Raw genomic sequence first — 19,804 nt, 5'->3', positions numbered from 1 at the left:
GCCGAACTGGCTCATACATACAGTTTGTTAGTTAGAAGTAATCCGCATATCATCTAAATATGGCTCAAACAACAGGATAATATTGCCCCGGACACTTCACTCAATTGTGAGATGTTCTCTTCGTCAAAAAGAGCTTCCGTGTCAGAAGGGGCGTGTTCATCTCCCACGGTAGGGGCAACAGCATATTTTCACTGGAGAATGTCCGGGGTGATGTCACGGACAGAAGATACAGCCAATATGGCTGGCGACCACTTGAATATCGCATGACACTTCAACAACTTTGCGTATGGATGACGCGCTCTCCGCTCATATTTATTTTTTTCCATATGGACAATGAAGTGAATAATGTTGTACATATTTTTCATTTCAATATCTATTTTAGAATGTCTATAGTGATGACACTTGACGTTTAAACAATTACCACACGCACACAAACACACAACCCACGCTCACACGCAACAACATGCTCTTGAGCTGCGTGCTAAATTGGTCATTTAATTACAAAACCAAATTGTTTTCGCTGCTGATCTTCTTAATTGTTCTTTGCTTCGCAGACAAGCAAGGCTACTTCATTGTGTGTTATTAAAATGAGAAAGAACGCATGATGTTTCAGTGCCAGTAGAGATCGAACACTGCAAATTTGGAATCAGGTCCATACAACTCTCGTTACGGCTCAGATCTCTGCGTGAAAGGCAATGCTTGGTTTATGAAGAATTTCGTTCCTACAGCTATGACATGAGCAGAATTTTGTTCTCGGGTCAGCACAAGCCGTAGTTTATCAATAAGCTAAGATATAGCAGTCACAATTGCAGTAAATAATTTTATGAAAAACATCTAAGCCATAAAAAAAAAAAAATAAATCAAGCATGGCGAATCATGGCTTTTTTTTTTTTTATTCTTACCCTGCTGCGCAAACTCGTAAATTGTCTTGTGACCTCAAAATGTCACAATTGTAGCAAATATCTAAAATCTTCTTTTCCTTTCGGCTTGTCCCGTTCGGGGTCGCCACAGCATGTCATCTCAGATGAACGCACATTTATTTGGCACAGTTTTACGCCAGATCCCCTTCCTGACGCAACCCCTCTGCATTTTAGCTGGGGAGAGAAGCTTCCAGCAGCCGGTATTCCCAGGCGGTTTCCCATCCAAGTACTAACCAGGGCCAAACCCGCTTAGCTTCCGAGATCTGACGAGATCGGGCGTTCTCAGGGTAGCTTGGCCGTAAGCGCAAATATCTACAATAATAACCACTTCTAGATCATAGATTTAAAAACAGTAAGTTGAGCGGTTAACTGAGCATGCCGTTTGTAACTTTGAAATCTGATTTGTCTGTCCTATTGTAAACCAAGGACACAGAGTAGTCGGGTTTCACTCTTTCCGACGCTTAAACTTCTACTTTCAGAGGGATCGGCGCTCCCCCAATGGCCATAAACCCATTAGCACGCCGCGCCGTGTTTAAACAGACCTCGAAGACCCCCAAAATGTGATCTAGTGGGAGTGTTGAGAAGGCTTTCGCCTGGCTCAGTGAATCAGGCACTCTTCTGTCTTGCCTCACAGCCTGGCTGGCTGGCGAGAGGCCCCAAGAGGGACAACAGAAGGAAAGAAAGCGCACCCATAAACACACGCACGTCCAAGTTTCTAACAGTTGCAGATGGCTTTAATTCCTTGCCCTCTTTCCTGCGCCATTTATCAGGTAACCTGCTCGGAGCGAGCATGCAGCCTCTCCATGACTTCATGTCGCTAGAGCTTGAAATGAAAGGACAAAACAAGGAACTGAAGAAGAAAAAAAAAAGAGAGCTCATCAACGTGCTGCGGCTGACAAGTGTTGCTGCTGAAACAAATTCATTACATCATCAATTACTAACACTGGCGGGTGCAAGACCACCACCACCACCCCCTCTCCCTGTTTTCCTTCCCTCCAAAAAAATTAAAAAAAAAAGCTGTTTACACACTCTTCCAAGAAGCGGGGATTGCACACCTGCAATCCGGCGCAACGCCGCCGCAACAACAAAACCTCAAAAACAGTTGCCGGTTGTTGCGCTTAGGTTTGACACCCTGCCAGAAAAAGGTGTTTTATCGAGGACGCCGTGCTCTAATTGCACGCCAAGGTTCTTTCTGACCCCGTTAAGACGTCCTCGAATAGGAATGAATAAAACGCCCCCCCCTCCCTCCCTCCCTTCCTCCTCCTCCTCCAATGCACTCGCGCTCTCCCCCGGCTGGCCTCACATCCAGACAGAGGAATTTAATGGGGAGGATCCTGCAGACTTAAGGCTGAGGGACTCCAACAGCTTGGACAAATGCGCCTTTTCCTTGCCTCTGCTGCTAGTTCAATGATTCAGCGTCAAAGCGTCCAGGTGTTTCTCCACATGTGCACCAACATGTTGTGCACAGATCTTACGCTCACACCTGTGCATTGTGTCATTTCCATTATTATTAATGCTGCCAAGGAGATTATGTTTTCGCCGCTGTTTGTTTGTTACCATGATGGCACACACACACACACACAAAAAGTACTTAAGGGACTTTCAGAAAACTAGAGGTGGGGCACGGGCCAAGGAAGAACCCGCAGATTCTCGCTGCAGCTGTGCATAAAGGGATCAAGGATTTCTTCATTTCTCAGTGAATTAACACACAGACTGTAATGCCAACCACCAATGTTTGTTTTTTTCCCCTCTTATTTATAGACTCTGAAGAGTCTTCAAACCTTTTCAAGGCAAAACTGAAGTCGCCTGTGGGCAAGGAAAGTCTCCTAAATATCCTAAAATGACAGCTTGCAATTGCAATGCTATTCATTTAACAATGGCTGTTCTGTAAAAAATAAGTGTATGCATTGCAGAATCTCGTCAATTTCAACCTGCAATCCAAAACAGATCGAAAAGGCTGTAATGGGCATCTGCCTCTCAGTCAGTTTGTTGGTCTTATATTTCTTAAAAAGTGTAACATGACTTTCGCTGTACAAAAGTGACACATTAAGTCAAATAACAGCTTTACGGACTCGATACTGCTGGTTGAGCAAAAACTAATTGAATTGGAAGTCAACTGTGAATTCAAGCGCCTGTAGCTTCAGACAACATGTTTGTTTTGTCGTTTGTTAGTTCAAAGAATCCCCTTGAAAACTGGAACAAGGACCACTTCAGTCTAGTTAAAAGAGCAGCAGCAAACCGCATACAATATTATGAGAACTTTGTCGTTAATGGAATAGTTGTATGGTTTTTTTTTTTTTTTTTTTCATATCTATCTATGTATGAAGGTGTTCAATGTGGTGCTGAGCGGGATAATTCAGTCTTGGCGGAGGTCGCGTTAAAGGTGTATCAAGTGGATGCACCCCCAAGGCGATGCTGTATTATTATTATTATTATTATTGCCCAACGACAGTTAATGACATTAGACCAGATGTCGTGGATACAAACGCAGCCTTGTCTAACAAACAATTCCCGCTTTACTAGCAACAAGCCTCGGCCAACAGCTGCCGGTTCGGGCAGCGGGGCCGGCCGGCCGGCCGGACGCAACCCGCGCTAGGCGCTCGGCGGCGCCGCGACGTCGGAGCCGGGCAGCCGGCGTCCATGCGGCGGTCCGCGGATGTCCAGAGGTGACAACCCACGCCGCCGACAACCCGACTCGCCGCCTTCCCGTTTCGGATAAGAAGCACCGGCAAGCGACGGGAAGCACAAGCCGGCCCGGCCTGCCCATCTTGTGACACGACTTCACCCGCTTAAAGGTTCCGAGGAGGTCAGCCTATTGTTAGCAGGTACTACCCGGCCAGCGTGAGCGTGCAAAGCGGCGCTACGAGCTCCGGAACAAGGCGACAAACTTACTTCTAGCTCTGGGGTTCCCAAAGGCGAGTCCTCCTCCGCGTCGCTGAAATAAAAAAGCCTCCGCGTGGTGCTGCTGCTTTCTGTTGTTCTGTTGTTTTCCCTCTCTCGAGCTGCTCCACCGAGCCCACGGCGCAACTGAGTGACTGAATCAACTACCGTGGAGCACGGCAAGTTGAAGTGTCAGATTACACGGCGCTATTCTGTTACCACCGCCGAGGAGAGGACCGGGCTCGCCGGTGAGGAGGAAAATGCGAGCCGGACTTCCCTCTTCCACACCCCCCAACACCGCCACCAGGAGGAGTCTGTCTGCCTGCCTGCCTGCCTGCCTGCCTGCCTGCCTTCGCGAGCCCGTCGACGACCGCCTCTCCTGGGAGGAGTGGGAGTGGGAGTGGTTTCCCGGCCATACAAACGAAACAACGTGATGTCGCTCATTACGATTACGATTACGATTTTAATTACTATATCTTAACTACTAACACTTATATCTGACTTTAATTACTCTACATATGGTTTTTTTTCGATTTTCACAGCACGCACCTTGTTTTGTACTAATTCAACTGTTTCATGCTAATTTTGAATTTCAGTATTACAGTATAGCGCTCGTGCACGTGGCGTCACAATTTTCACGGCGCCATATTGCTGGTCAAAAAGAGCTGCTCGACAGTGTGTTGGGGGGGGGGGGGGGTCATTGAAAGGGAGCAGAATATTCACAATGCCTGAGACTTCTTTTGCTGTTGGTTGTTACAATAGACAAGACAGATATTCAAAGAGATCAATCTATGGAATACCAGCTGAAAAGACCGGAAAAGAGCGACGGATTTCGGCAATTAAACATGACAGATGGTGCCCAACCAAATACACATGACTGTGTAGCGATCGTTTCACTTCAAGTAGGAATTATTCTTCTAAATCTCAAATACCCAAGAAGTATTTAAAATGCCAAGTTGGCTCATATGAGAACAATGCGTTTAAAAAAGAACAACAACAGGGAGTCATCTCCAATGTACACAAAGCGTATTGCGGCCTCATGTTAATCTTTGGTAAACCTCTTTCTGTTTTTCTAATATGCATTGTTCTCAAATGAGTCCAATACGTATTTTAAAAAAAAAGAAAATAAACAGTCGGTCACACAGAGGTTTACCGAAGTTCAACGTGTGGCCTCAACACGCTTCCGTGTACGTTGGCTGAAGCCTATCCCAGCGGTTTATTTTCTTTTTCTTTTTAAATGCGCATTGGACTCATTTGAGAACAATTTATATTTTTAAAAAAACGTCTATAACGGAGAAATTTACAGATAATTAACATGTGGCCGCAACACGCTTCTTCTATTACAAGAAACAAATACAGGTGCATCTCAAAAATAAGAATAGTGAAGCGCATTCATTGATTACAAGTCCATTTATTTAAGTGGTTCATTTCAACACAGAAAACTTGTGAATTACAGATTCACTATTGTGGTCATTGAGTGTGGAAGCAATGACAAGTACATGCTGTTATACTTTGGACTACCACTAATGAGAATGATTATGTATCAGGACAATTACGATTGCATCTCTGTCATACGTCATTATAGTTATTGTAATTATCCACCCATCCATTATCTATCGCGCTTGTATTCGCTCGGGTTAGCGGTCACGATGCGGCGCCTAACCCGGCTAAATTTAAAAATCGCAGCGCACATAAAGGCAAAACAAAAAAAACCCACACTCGCGTTCATACCGGTGGATAATTTGGAGTCTTCAACTCGTCTAATAATATTGAGTACCTGGAGTTTTACTGCACTAAATGTTCGGGAGTTCAGTTGGATATATTTGCATAAACTATTTTACTGCAACTGCAGTTTGTGCATTATAAAGGAGTATGTAGACAAATATAATATAATATATAAAGTACTATACAAATATATATATATATATATATATATATATATATATATATATATATAATAAGTACTTTATGTGAGGGTATATGCAGTAGGTGGGGGGTTATGCATACAGTGTAAAATAACTGTTACTGTATAGATGTGGGCGTCACGGTGGATCAGCTGATAAAGCGTTGGCCTCACAGTTCTGAGGTCCCGGGTTCAATCCCGGACTCGCCTGTGTGGCGTTTGTATGTTCTACCCGTACCTGCGTGGGTTTCCTCCCACATCCCAAAAACAGGCAACATTAATTGAACACTCTAAATTGCCCATAGGTGTGATTGTAGTGCGGCTGCTTGTCTCAATGTGCCCTGCGATGGGCTGGCAACCAGTTCGGGGTGTACCGCCGCCTCCTGCTCGTTGACAGCTGGGATAGGCTCCAGCGCTCCCTGCGACCCTCGGGAGAATAAGTGGCAAAGAAAAGGATGAATTGATGTATAGGTGTGAATATTGTAATATTTGTCAATGATTTAAGCACGATTCCTCATCCACACGTCCTTGAGTGGGGGTGTCAGAAATCATTTACGGGAGAATCGACGCACCTTGAACGCTCAAACGCCCAGCACGTAAAAAAGATGACTTACTCTTCCCACCGAAGGGAGAAGACGGCCCAACCTGGCCCAAAGAGAACATCCGTCATGACTTAACTTTTGTCCATGTTTTACCTGCAACCTCGCTAGCACTGATGTTTGCCTGCCTGCCGCTCTTATCTGGCAGGGTGGCTCGCACATGGGGCTAACCACAAGCAACATGACAAACAGAACAAAGGATGGACATAAAGATTTTCAAGAAACTAAGTTTTCATCAGATGCTACTATTAATTAGCATGTCAATTAGCCTGAAATGTAATATGACACTCCAGGCTGTTTGCATAAAATGAATGAGGTTCGAGAGCGAACTTTAAGCATGAATTTCCAGGAGTGGGCCTTATTTACTTGGAGTTGCCATCAGTGAATACTAATAATAATCACACATTAATTGCTCTTAAGTGTGTCTACTGTTTGTCTCTGTTGTGCCCTGCAATTGGCTGGCAACCAGTCCAGGGTGTACCTCGCCTCCGGCCCGATGATAGCTGGAATGGGTTCCACAGCGCTCCCGCGACCCTTGTGAGGATAAGCGGCTCAGAAAAGGATGGATGGACGATAATAATAATAATCACGTTTGCATGGTCCACCCGTGTTGAATTGTGGGACTATTTGGGAGCAAACAGTTATGTTCTTGGTCAAAGTCATGTCATTAGAATCTACATTGATCAGTTATTAATAAAATTGATTTAAATATATCTGGAAGGGGAAGGAATAATTATTGCAGTATTGTCAATAAAAAAAAGACACTTCAGCATCTGAGTCAGGACAGAGTAACGCCAATTTGCCACCATTAAAGACCGATGTCATCCATCGATGGTTCCACCCCCCAAGCAGTTGGCGATTGCAGCCGTTTCGATTTAGATAACATTGTCCACTTGTTGAAAGGAAATTATTCTCCATATATTTTGTTGATTGAAAATATGTCCCAAAACGTTTATAAGCAATTTTACAGTGTTTGTTCGGGGTACATTAAATTGTTGCTGACATCCTGTGCATTTTACAGGGGGTGAAGCCCCCCTCCCTCATTGCCATCCCTGGTTCACAAGATATCCTGGATGCAGTCTTGAATTGAAAAGCTTTGAATGGCTGGAGAAATGTGAAAGGAGTTGAAATTGGAAGAGTGACAAGAATAAATCATAAATTGTTATAATTAAAATAATAAACGCGACTATTAATTCCAAGTATGCATTGTAAGTCGTTGACTTGTTGACTGCCAGTGTTCCGAGTCTGGTTTTGCACGCCGGCTCCAGCACTCCGCGCTTCCCGGGTTCCGTTTTTTGCGGGCGGCCGGTCTCGCGGTGGAAGCCTCCGAATAACAAAGACGTGTTTGAGAGCAGCGGCGGGCTGGGCCGAGCGGTGACGTCAAGGAACAATGTTCTCTCCTCGCGATGAGCGCGGCGCACGCACGGCGCACGCACGCTACCCACGCACACCAGCTCGTCCCCTCTCCGTCTCTCTTCCGCGTCTGGCGAGGCTGGAAGTGGCCGAGGGGGGGGGGGGGGGGGGGGGGCGCAGAGCTGAATGCATCAGATAGAGACAATGTCTCACTCTGCATGCTGGGCCTGCACACAGCATTGCTTCATGCTGTTGTGCAAACAGGAATACATCAAAACGTGGCACATTATCGCAACAACAAAACTAAAGGTTTAGGTTAAGACATCAGGGAACTAGTAATTTTATTTTTATTTGTTCAGTTACACGGAGACGAGATGCCAAACCGTCCTGGTTCACCCGCAAAACTGATCGAAAAGGCTGTAATGGGCATCTGCCTCTCAGTCAATTGGTTCTGGGTTTGAATCTCTGCTCAAGATTCTCCCGATGCTTGTTACCTCAGTTGCCCCCCCCCAATTTCCCCGAAAAGAGCCATCGTTGTAAACGTGAGCGTGAATTTGTTTCTGTCCTTTGCTAGAATGAAGACAAAAGGGAAGTAGCCTCACGCTGAAAAAATACTTCCTATCTACTAAGCCATGAATAATTTCGCATACCATAGCGAGAGCAAACAAAAGGACGATGAACCAAAGACTGAAGTTTATGTTTGGGTTGGCTTTCGTCACACAAATACGCAAAAAAAAAGCCAGGAAATTTTCAGCTAAGTAGACAGTGCACTTTCTCAATTAGTTTTATCTTAAAGGGAGACTTTCTGAACCAGGTCTGACGAAAACCTCAAATAACTTCACAAAAACTCAACATTATGGGTATGGAAATTTGATTAACATAAAAAAAATGCTCTTTCATTTGTTGAACAGACAGAGGAAAACCTTCATAAAAACCTTGGACTACCTCAGTACTTGCAACTGTATTACCAGCACTTTCAAAATTCCTCTTAAGGTTCACGTAACCGTGATATGATACACATTTTGGCACAATCTGTAAAAAGTTGAACACAAAAGATTGTAGTCCATCCAGGTTCTGCACCCAGGGTCGCCGGCGTGCTCGAACCTATCCCAGCTATCTTAGGGGCGAGAGGTGAGCTTCACCCAGAATGGGTCACCAGCCAATCGCAGGGCACATATAAACAAACAACCGTTCATACTCACATTCTCACCGAAGGGCAAGTTAGAGTCTTCAATCAAGCTACCATAGATGTTTTGATAAGTAGGAAGAAACTGGAGTACCCAAAGAAAACACAGGCGAGGTCAGGATCTGAACCCATGATCCTCAGACTGTGAGGTGCCGCCAGAGACTGCACTATTGATCCTAAACCATAAATGCAAGGAAGAAAAGGCTTAAGGGCCAAGCATGGACCGAAGCACACCAAATGTGCCATCAATACTTTGTACATTGCATTTCAAATTGTCGCAAATTCCTTCAACCAATACAGGTTTGCATGAAATCCCTTCAGCAATAACGCACGATGACGGCATGTGCAGAAGCTTAAAGGTCTAATGCAGAGGAAATGTATTTTATTTGGCTATCATACAAATGTAGCTAAAGAAAAAAAAATATTTAAAAAATTCTAAACACAACAGAAATGAAATAAATTACGTCAAAATACGTAAAATACGCCAAAGTCAGTCTCGAGATTTTGGCCGAAATGTCACTTTGATTCGGCAAGTTCCGTAACTCCCCGGAATGCGACGTCACGTCACGACAACATTTGGCCAAAGAGTGAAAAAGCTAGTAAAAGTGGTGAGGAAGTGTATTGTATATGGCTGTTCTGCGTCAAACGCTTACGGAGTCAGCTTACACGAATGGCCAAAAGATGAACCGATAGGCAGGTTATGGACCAGGTTTGTGAAGATAAAGCTGGCACATTGGAATTACAAATCAAAGTGGACAGTAATATGTTCCAAGGATTTCACGGAGGACTGCTTTTAAAACCCGGTACAGTGTTCACTTGGCTTAGGTGGCAAGTAAGTACGTACGTGTCCAATTGTTTAGTATTGACAAGTATCTTCTTCGTTTTAAATGTAAGTACAATACCGGTACAGATGTATATGTCAGCTAATATCCGTATCAATGTGATGTTTAGGAGGTGACGAAATTTGGACACGGTATAAAGTTACTGGACTGTTGATGCTGAGGTCTTCCTGAAATTCGACTACGGCAGTGTGTGCTCTCAAGTGTTCCGTGTATTATTCAAAATATGGGCTAAATGCATGTAAACAACACGGAGAATCGGCTATAAACAGGTGATCTTTAAACGCAGAATGATACCGAAGGTTTCGATGTTTGTTTTACGCCGACTCAGTCTCTAGTACAACAACAACAAACGACTCACCGTTGTGTGCAAGCAGCATCAGGCGTTTAAACGTGTTTGAATTAGATTATTTAATCAACAAAGCGTACGCAGATTTCTTGAGGCACCTACCAGTCTGTGTTTCGGGTGCGAAGTTGCATGTCAACTTCGTCAGGTCTCGCCAAATCCTGTCCCTATGTTGCATTTGTCAACTCAGGTTCAAACATATATGGTTGAATTACACCTGCATGGGATGTTTCTTGAAGAATAAGAAAATTCCTCCTCTTCAGTTCCTATTTCTTCCACAGAGCATTCTATAAAAACTTCTTCATCTATATATAAATAACATATTTACAAATACTCCCATAGAATGCATTAACAAATGTGCCAACATCAATAGCGTCGCTGTAGCCATTCAGCATAGCTAAATATTGACGTGCGTTTGTGGAATCCATGCTAGCCATTAGTTAGCAGTTGATTATTCCCATTAGACAGCCGAAATAGTCCAGTTTTCCATTTGCCAGGCCAGATGGTTGCCTACAAACAGTATGTACTAGACTACATAAGTCCAGAGTTTACCGGTCACCCGAAGCCAGGGAATAGGCTCCAGCTCACAAGCACACTTATGAGGACTATTGAAAATGAGTGGATTGATGCATTTCATATATGCACAGACGGCAATGTCGCCCTTTGGTGAAATCGGTCATAAAGGGACAGGTGACTAAATTACCCTTATGGCTCGTATCTGCCAATATATCTGGCATGCAGTATTAAAACAACTACTCATTTAAAGAAACATTGTCATTTTCAGTCTCTACGTGGAAACTAACAATTTCTTTTTTCATACTAACCCATTTAGTTCAGATCAGTACTATGGATTTTTTCATGGGTAAATACTTATTAGGCTTGTTTCCGTCAGGGTCTGCGTGGGCACTAAATAATGGGACATCAAAACAGCGAGAAACAAGCCAATGGATAAAACAAAGACCTTGCCCGTGACGGATGTCAGCCTGTCTGACTCCACCGAGTGACAGAAACCGGTACCCAAATCAAAAGTTACAACGGTACAGGTCTGGGATGTCAATTGCAATGAAAAAGTTGAAAACGGGTACACTAATTGACCGAATTCAACTGCTTGGTGACTTTATCGAGACCTCTTTACAATGACTGAGATGAATGCTGTTTTTGTCGACGCCGACGCAGCATAACTGCGCCGGAAAGGGTTGACGAGTCTTTGACCGCCCGGGGGTGGTGTGGATTTGCTGCTGCCAAGCACATTCATCGTGAAATCCCAAATCCCGTTCGCTGCATATGCGAAGGACGTCAAGTCACAGTTGCACGGCCAAGTAAACGCCTTGAAAGCATTCGGTGGCGCCTCCTGGGGTGCCGACAAAGAGGTGCAAGCCACCAGTTACAAAGCCATCGGACGGCCCCTGCTCAACTATGCCGCCCCGATCTGGTCACCGAACCTAGCCGACAGCCATTGGAAAGAACTTCAGGCCAGCCAAAATGCAGCCCTCAGCTGTGTCACAAGATCCCACCGACCACCTTCACGTTTATACCAAGACCCTGCTCATCCGACAACACAACAAACCGCTGTCTAGGCAGTATTTGCTTCAATGCTATCGACCAGGTCATTCAAACAGCAACCTGGTCCATTGCGTCCGACCACGGCGTCTTTAAAATCTACGACGTCCCCCATTGGCAAACGGGCATAGACCAGTTCGTCGGCACCAACGGACAGCTAGGCGACCAACAATACAAGTGCGGACTTACTGAACTCAGCACATCGGCCGTCACCAACACCAGGCTGGCCTACAAGCCTAACATCGTCCTTGGGGGCTACCCGCCTCCAATTCACGACGACGAACGGTCTATGCCTCGGGAAGCACGCTCCATCCTCACGCAACTGCGGTAAGGCTTCTGTCGCCTGCTGAACAGCTACAAACACCCCCTCGACGACACAGTTGCCGACGTCTGCCTGGACTGTGGCACGCAGCAACCTGATCAACTGCCCGGCGTGCCCTACTACGCTCACGGCAGAAGATCTATGGCGGCGACCGACTGAGGCGGCTGCTTTCCTACGGCTATAACGATTTCGCACGACTGTCTACTTTGACGGAGCAACAAAGTCACGCTGGCTATCACAACAACAATGCTGTTTTTGTGCAAAGGTGACACCACCACATCCAGTAAACTTTGTACTTTCCCCTAACGACAGTATAGATTCTCCACTTCGTACCCAGTACATTTAAAACAAACTGACTGAAGATCAGATACTGTCCACATCAGATCACGAGTCAAATTCTCATGAAAAACCGCCGCGCCGGGTCACTGTGATTAATCTCTGAGGGAAAGGAAGTGGCTCCTACCCACGTCGCTTCCTGGCTGCAGGCCTCCTGAAACCAATACGATGGGGGCATCATCATGGTATCGCCATCGGGAAGCGGTGGCAGAGGGGGGCGGTTAGTTGTTGGGATACGTGCGGGGGCCGCAGTTGGGAAGCGTCTCTATCACCGCGTCTCAAGGACGACCCGGCCCTCTGGTCGCAGCAGCTCTGAAGGGGACAAATGGGACCGGTGACATCACCGCCATCCAGCAGTGAGTCATTTTTATTTCAGAGGAGGGGGGCCCCAAACTGTGATGGAGATTGGGTGAGCGGTCAATGTCATGATGCTCTCACGGTGAACTCGCCATCGAATTGTTTTTTGTTTTTTTTCCCCCAATCTGGAAATGACTTGTCAAGAAGACCAATGGCTTTGTTTTGTCATAATATCGGCAAGGTGATACATGCACAACACAGCCCCAATCAGACAGTCCCGTCTGATATCTAGAGGACAATTCATTAAAGCGTCTACACCCCCAGGGTTGGGGATAAAAAGCAGACCTCTCAATTGTTGGCTTCTGTCATTTAGGTTTAATTCCAATCATAATATCTGCTCTAGCCCCATCCATCAAGTTTTTGTCTAACACCATCACGAGTTGTCAAGGCCTTTTAAGGGTGTCAGCCAGTCCACTACTTCTCCGCTGACATTTTGCAGTTCAAAGAATGGCTTGTTGTTACATGTCCTCGCTCTCAGAGCAAAGCGTGCTCCCCCGGCCTCTCCAAAATAATGTGTCCAGATGGCTGCCAACAAGATGGATGGATTATAGGTGGGGTGACTCCGGCTCGATTTGGCGCTGTGTATAATTTCTTACGAGCTGTATTTCAAAGGGCAGAGTGAATGAATCCAGGGGGAACAAAGGGAGCTCTCCATGTGGCATGCGCGATGACAAGGTTAATTCATATTGCATTGTGTTGGGGAGTGGATCCAATTAACATATGAAAACATCTTAAAATTAAGAAGACCGAGGCGGAACTTAGTTTACAACCTTTTATTTTTCTTGGTCACCTTAAGGCCTGTTTTCATCAAGAGGTACCGGGTTGCTTCAGTTCGGTACACAAAATGCCTGACGGGTTTTCAGCACCTTTTTGTGGTATGAGATGTTATGATACCTGTGGTTTACAAGCTAAAATTACTTGACTGAGACATTCAACCAGACTGCTTCATTTCACTGTACACGACCTGCATGTAAGGGGAACACATATTTGGTAAGCGTAAGTCCTTCAAAACTGCCATAACCTTTAGTATTGGACTTTTTCTGGTTGACAGAACAGCACTACTAAAAGTAGTTATCATTGTGCTTTTTAATTTTTTACCGTCACTGTAGGCTAATGCAATTTGTGTTATGTGGTACTCATGAACTGCTGTTCAAAAACCGCTCGTAGACCTCAGAATGAATGCTATCATCTAACTTTCGTATTGTAGGTATACACTACGTTCAGGTCACGTTTACTCAAACTATGAACGAGTTCATGAACTGTTATTCGTTGAACTTCTTCAGCCGGTCCACCGCCCCATCTAAGGCAGACTCGTCACCATCTGAGGTAAACCCGATGAGGGTGGCGTCGTTTGCATATTTGATGAGTTTCACAAACTGATGGCTGGAGATGCAGCAGTTGGTGAAGAAGGAGAATAGCCAGAGCGAAAGCGTACAGCCCTGAGGGGGGATTCGGTGCCGATGGTCCAAATGTCCGAGACAGTCTTCTCCAGCTGTACATGTAGCTACTGGTCTGTCAGGTAGTCTGTGATTTACCAGCATAGCGATCGGTCCGTGAACAGGATCCTAGCGTAGGTTCCCGGAGAGTTATATTGCTGCGGAATGGCCTGTAGGGCCAGGTTGACTGCGTCGTCTACAATGTTGTAGGAGAACGCCAGCTGGTCCAGGAGAGGAGAGATGACTAACGAGAGATGGGGCAGGACCAGGCGCTCAAAACACTTAATGACCCCAGACATCAGCGTCACGGGCCTGTAGTCATTAAATTCTGTAATCTGTAGTTTCTTGGCAGCAGGGACGATGGTGGAGGACTTGAAGCAGGCTGGCACATGGCGTGACTCCAGGGAGGTGTTGAAAACGTCTGTGAAGACAGGAGCCAGCTCATCTGCACAAGGTCTTCGGGTGTAGGGGGTGATATTGTGAGGACTGTAGAGATAGCTCCTCTTCGAAAGAGGACCGTGGGACATCGACCTGTACTCGGTGGAAACCAGGCTTCATTTTAGAGGTAGAGTGGGGGGGCTTTACAAAGGGACTCTCAGTAAGTGCTGACATCAGCTCCAGCGTTCGCACAGAGGTGTGATACTTGTTCATGGGTGCCACCCTGCTGTCACTAGCAAGCTGCTGAAAACCCTCTGCCAGAGAAGCAATAAACAAGCCTGACTGAGTGACTGACATGTCTTTCGCACCGGAGTGAGAGGATGGGCACCCATTTTTCACCGGTGTGCTTAAATGGGATCGCTGGCTCCGGTCGCTGACACAGACACCCTTAAGCATGCTTTTAAATAGGTCCAGCACTGGTGCAAAAACAGGATTTTTGTTGTTTGACAATCATTCAAACTCACCAGAGGGATTAAGTTCCAGACCCACCCACAATAAGTGAAAATCCGCAATGTAGCAAGAGATCATATAAAAATATTTTAGTGACAGATGAAGCCTTAAAATACACTGAATACATTCTTTAAACCAACATGAATGTATTAAAATACACCTTTTAAACACATTGTGAACATATTTGAACACCCCAAAATTTACAAGCACAAAAAGAAAATACTGTAAGTTTGCTGTCAATGAGGTCATCGTGCGTCACGCCACCGAAGCTGTTCCAGCTTGGCTGCCTTGTCTGGATTCTGGACACAACTTTGCTTTTTCAGGTTTCCTTCTTTATTCACACTGCGATGGTGTTATCATGCCGGTATGCCTTCAGCATGGAATTTGCATCGGAATTCATTGCCACCGCGAGGTAATGTACGGCACTGCGCGTGTACAGCGCTTCGAACGCACAAAGAAATATTTGCGACACATCTCGACCTTGACATGTGACCCACAATAATAATCTTGGATTACTGTACAATAACTTTGATTACAGTACAATCACAAGAGATACAAAAATGTAACGAAAATCCGACGCATGTAGCTGAACTTTATTCTGGGTTAATTAGAGGCATTTGGAATTATGGCAGGTGTATGTAGACTCCACTTTAAAAAAATGTGATTGGTTAATCTTTTTGTATGCGATAAATCGTGGCATATCCGTCGGCGCGTTTACGAGATCAAATCCATGGTTACGATCCTTTCACTTGATTGACCGCCTGTGCTATTTAGCGATCATTTGAGGCCTAACATTGACTCACCAGCCCGATCAATAGTCTGTTAGAAACGACTAAAGGTGGGCTGAACACGTGCGATTTTCAATGCCATGGCGAGATTTCTTTGGCTGAGAAACTGATGCAAGCTATTGAGCGAGTGAGAGGAGCAGCGAAGCTTAGTACAGAGGACAAGCGGAGACGCAGGGCAATAAATGGATCAACTCCTGCAGAGGGAAGGCAGACAACCACTATTTTAAAACAAGACAAGTCTGCTGGAGCACACCATTGATCGTCACAGGCGGCGAGAAGTACAAAGTGAGGCGAGGGCAGAAGAAGACTGCAGAGCAGTATGATACAGACGCTTAGAGGAAGTGTGGACAGCCTTTTCTAGAGCCTCTCTTGATCTTACCCTCCATTCCCATCTTGTTTGTTGCGGCGTGCGTGCATGTGGACTGGGAAGGCAAGACAGGGAGGGGGGGGCCCCCCCAAGCTGACCGGACCGACCGGGCTGTGGGGAGCGCAGAGGTAATCAATGCGTGCTCACAATAGAGGTCCAGCATCCAGAGAGCTAACGGCTCCCTCAGGCCGTGGCAGCAAGCTGGAGGAAATAGTGGAAGTGTTGGGTGGGGAGGACTGGAAGGGGGGTGGGAAGACAGGGGATGCCGGAGGTGGGCGGGTGAAGAGATTTGGCGGCCTCACACATGGGTGTTGTTTCTGGTCGACATGCACAAAAGGCTGCGGTGGCTCGCTACAGCAATATGAGCTCCACAATTCACTCCCGTCTGAAGTGGGGCTCTTCATTTAGCAGAAATGAAGAGCGCTGGGCCGACGTTTTGGGGCTTGTTTGGGCAATAGCTGCTGCGACGAGGCTATTTTCGGTCGCCTTCGTCCTCATCTCTTTGCCCTGTTTCATGCGTTTGCATGTTCTGAGTCCCCCTCCCACCACCACCACCATTCCCCCCCCCCCCCCTTGCCTTATTATACAATGCAGTGTGTGACCTTGGGAAGAGCATGTGCCAGAGGGATGCTGCAAGAGCTGAGTAAATGTGTGACCACTTTAACCTCTGTCTTCCTTGACTGCACAACTGGCATGCTCACTTGTCACGGAGCAGCTCTCGGGAGGACGCGGAACATTAGAAGTGCAGTTATGCGGGGGTTTCTGCTTTGTTGTGGCGCACCGTGCTTAACAAATGGATAAGACCAATGTCAAGCTCATGCCACACACGCCCAGAATTTCACAGCAGTGGTCATTTCTGGAACGGTTTGATACACCAGCAACATTGCAATGTTTCATGCAAAAAGATAAGTAGCCTTATATCCATTCCCAACACCACTTATCCTGATTAGGGAGCCTATCCCGGCTGACTTCGGGCGGAAGGTGGACTACACCCTGAACTGGTCGCCAGTTCGTTGCAAGACACAATCGTTCGCACTGTCACTGAGTGGGAACTGAATCCACGCTGCCTGCGCCAAAGTGAGGCAAGCCACTACACTGTCAGTGACTAAGAAAAGCATGAGAATTATTACTATCCTCCTCCAATAATTTTCCACTACTATTGTACAAAAAAAATAAACGATAAGCAAATCACAATGTTTTTTACTAAAATGTCCAACTAAAGTTGGTGCCTTGACATACGAGTGACCAGAGTTCAGATTTTATGCTTTGACTTGTGAGAGAAAACCTGAGCTAAAAGTTTTGTGTGGTGAACTGTAAAGAGAAAAGAGTGAGTGAATAAATAATAAAATAGTGAACAATTCATCAAAAAGCATCTTCAAGCTGTTTAATGCCACTCCGAGTTGAAGTTTACGGTCAAACTAAACATCAAACAAAGAGAATTACATCTTGTGTGTTCAAAGCATCGAAGAAAAGTTGTTGCCCACAGATCATTACATACCGTAATTTCTCGAAAATAATGTGCAAATTTTTCCCAAAATATTTTTAAAAAGTAAAGAGAATGTTTTATATTTAGGTATGGATAAAAACTAAATAATACAATCACATTGTTTAGTTGTATACAGGTACTTAGAGTGGTAAAACAAAGGTATCCATATACATTTCGATATGACATTCGATGTCTTATGTTACACATTATTTATTATGGTAATGTGCATGTACATCAGCACATGCACAATGATTATTATTAATCATTGTTGCTCAGATAGTTTTTTCAGAAACAATGCAAGTACAAGCCTAACAAAATGCAAATACAGATAATTCCCAATATTTTGAGCATATAGGTAGCAGCAAATTGGTGGTGCGCATTGTACATTGGTAGAAGGGTTTTCTTGAATTTTTTTTTTTTATACAGGACAGGTCCCCTGCAAAAGTATTGGAACGGCAAGGTCAATGCTTTGTTTGTGTTGTAGCCTAAAGACATTTGGGTTTGGAAATTTTTACATTTATTTCATAGTATTTACATGTAGAAGTGTTAAACAACTCAGGACAGAGCACCTTTTGTTTGAAGTCACCCACTTTTCAAGTGAGTAAAGGTATTTGAACAGACATTAAATCAAAGTGAATAACAGTATTTGGTGGCATTCACCCTCAATTACAATAACTGCATCAAGCATGCGACTAATTGACTTCACCAGACTTTTGCATTCTTCATTTGAAATTCTTTGCCAGGCCTTTACTGCAGCCTCTTTCAGTTCTGTTCGCTTTTGGCATTTTCTCTCCCCCTCAGGAGGTAAAACGCATGCTCAATTGGGTTAAGATCCAACAACTTGAATTGGCCACTCCTCCCCCTCCTTTTTTTTTTTTTTTGCTGAGGAGTCATTTGCATTTTGTGGGATGGCCGCTATATTCCTTTTCTTGAAGTTTTCTTCGAACTGTGGATTTTGATACCTTCACCCTTGGCACTGATGTATGTCACTGACCATTGTCTTTGGGCGTTTCTTCACAGTACTCACAAACGTTTCTTCTGTCATCGACTGCTGTTGATAGCCCTGTTCGATGTCTGTTGCTCAGTAGACCAGTTGTTCTATCCTTATCAGTACATTCCGATGTTTGTGCAATGTCCCTCTTCCCACAAACACAAAATGTTTTCGTTTTCACTCATAGACCGCTCTCTGGTCTTTGTGTTTGATAAAAACAGCAAAATCAGTTTCACAGGTGAAACCCAAAACCAAAAACAGGCACCATCTAACGTTAAAGCAATCCATCAAAAGGGGAAGACGTGAGCAACTAGAAACACAGATCCGTCATGTTCCAATACTTTTATTCAATTAAAAAGTGGGCGGGATCAAACAAAACATGTTTTGTCCTGAGCCGTTTAACACACCTAGATGTGAATGCCATGAAATAAAAGAATTCTGAACTTTTGTCTCATATTCATCTTTTGATCTGAAACCCAAATGTCTGCAGGACACACCAAAAAACAAAGGAATTGACCTTGCCGTTCCAATACTTTTTTTTTGGGAATTGTAATAGTCACACTAATGCCATTCTAATGGTTAACATCAAAAGATGCATTTTTTTAAAAAAGTGACAGACATATGAACACAAAGGGTGGAGCAATACCACTGATACGTAGACAGATAATATAACAATACTCACAGGCATATATATATATATATTTGTTTATCCTTTAAGAAAAATTACCATGATAACAGAACGCATGCAGTAGTCATTTGTGTCTGCAAATACTGCCTCCCAGCGGCCAAGGCTGGAATCCCAGAAGGGCAGTACGATAATCGTTCCAATCCCTGTTCCCGCCAAAGCTTGCCAGACCATTCCTTGCTGATTTTGTAGAAACAATGGATCATAGAAGTGGGGAAAAATATATGGAATCCGACAATTCTCTCTGCAATCATTCTGGAAAGCTTGCTAGCTCCGCAGTGCTCCTCCGACTGTACTTCAATTCGGAAACAAAAAAAACATCCTTGCAGACAAGCCACCTATAAGCGATTGGCTATTTCTCAGGATGACATTAATATAATAGCGCCGGCGCCCAAAACAACTTTGTATTGATTCCCGCAGGCTTTTAACCAGTCGATGGCTACACTCAAAACTCAGAGGCCACATTTCCCAGCATGGATTTGCAGCATCTCTCGCTTTTCTGCCGTTCGAGTGCTTTGTCTTCATTCTTATTTATTTGTGTTCATTTCTCAACAAATCTCCG

General features: G+C 44.8%; 1 protein-coding gene and 1 pseudogene across 7 annotated transcripts in view; both read right to left on the bottom strand.

Annotated features, from left to right (window-relative positions):
* The window catches only part of zmiz1a (zinc finger, MIZ-type containing 1a), a 215,071-nt gene that overhangs the window by 154,795 nt on the left and 40,472 nt on the right, over positions 1-19,804 (bottom strand). For 3 of the 7 annotated variants that reach the window (XM_061836927.1, XM_061836928.1, XM_061836925.1), the window contains exon 1: positions 3,813-4,441. The exons of 2 other annotated variants lie outside the window; for them this stretch is intronic. The gene's annotated coding sequence lies outside the window, so the exon portion shown is untranslated. Of the gene's footprint in view, positions 1-3,812; positions 4,444-19,804 lie in introns of those variants that run through there. 2 more of the 7 variants (XM_061836931.1, XM_061836930.1) reach the window with 2 other exon arrangements.
* LOC133510305 (5S ribosomal RNA) lies at positions 1,106-1,224 on the bottom strand (annotated as a pseudogene).

This window comes from Syngnathoides biaculeatus, chromosome 12 (genome assembly GCF_019802595.1).
Source record: "Syngnathoides biaculeatus isolate LvHL_M chromosome 12, ASM1980259v1, whole genome shotgun sequence".
NCBI classification, from domain to species: domain Eukaryota; kingdom Metazoa; phylum Chordata; class Actinopteri; order Syngnathiformes; family Syngnathidae; genus Syngnathoides; species Syngnathoides biaculeatus.
This window is presented reverse-complemented; position numbering and strand designations above follow the sequence as displayed.